Below are 859 nucleotides of genomic sequence, written 5' to 3'. Positions count from 1 at the left end.
ACCAAGGTCCATCTGGTCAAGGCTATAGTTTTTCCAGTGGTCAAGTATGGATGTGAGAGTTGAACTATAAAGAAAACTGAGCACCGAAGAATTGATGCTTTTGAACGGTGGCATCACAGTTCAAGACTGTGATGACTGTGAATACTCTTGAGAGTACCTTGGACTGCAAGGAGATCCAACCAGTCCATCCTAAAGGAAATCAGTCCTTAATATTCATTGGAAGGACTGATGCTGAAGCTGAAACATTGGAAAAAACACTGATGCTGGGAAAGATTGAAGGCAGGAGGAGAAGGGGATGACAGAAGATAAGATGGTTGGATGGCATCACTGACTCTATGGACATGAGTTTGAGTAAGCTCTGGGAGTTGATGGTGGACAGGAAAGCCTGGCGTGCTGCAGTCCATGGGATCACAAACAGTTCGATACGACTGAGCAACTTAACTGAGCTGAACTGAACCATGTGGTATTAACTATTCAGCAATTCAAACACTCATATAAGTATAATCAAGGAAGTGAAGATCTGTATGTTGAAAACTATAAAACATTGACAAAATAAATTGAAGAGTAAAAATAAAAAGATATGCCATATTCATGGATTAGAAGAATATCCTTAAAATGTCCATACTACTCAAAGTGATCTACAAATGCGAATCCCTATCAAAATTACAAAGGTGTTTTTCACAGAAATAGAAAAAATGTGCAAAATCCATGTGAACTTACAAGACACAAAATAGCCAAAACAATCTTGAGCAAAAAGAACAAAGCTGGAAGCATCATATTACCTGACTTCAAAATACACTACAAAACTATTCTAATCAAAACAGCATGGAACCGTCATAAAAAAAAAAAAAAAAAAAAA

The 859-nt window shown here is 37.3% G+C and overlaps 1 protein-coding gene across 1 annotated transcript in view; it reads right to left on the bottom strand.

The window, feature by feature from the left end:
* The window catches only part of BBS9 (Bardet-Biedl syndrome 9), a gene marked incomplete at its 5' end in the record, with an annotated part of 354,880 nt that overhangs the window by 338,353 nt on the left and 15,668 nt on the right, over positions 1–859 (bottom strand). The gene's annotated exons all lie outside the window — the stretch shown is intronic.

Source organism: Bison bison, unplaced genomic scaffold (assembly GCF_000754665.1).
Source record: "Bison bison bison isolate TAMUID 2011002044 unplaced genomic scaffold, Bison_UMD1.0 scf7180017864525, whole genome shotgun sequence".
NCBI classification, from domain to species: domain Eukaryota; kingdom Metazoa; phylum Chordata; class Mammalia; order Artiodactyla; family Bovidae; genus Bison; species Bison bison.
The sequence above is the reverse complement of the archived record's forward strand: the minus strand, read 5'-3'. Positions and strand labels throughout refer to the sequence as shown.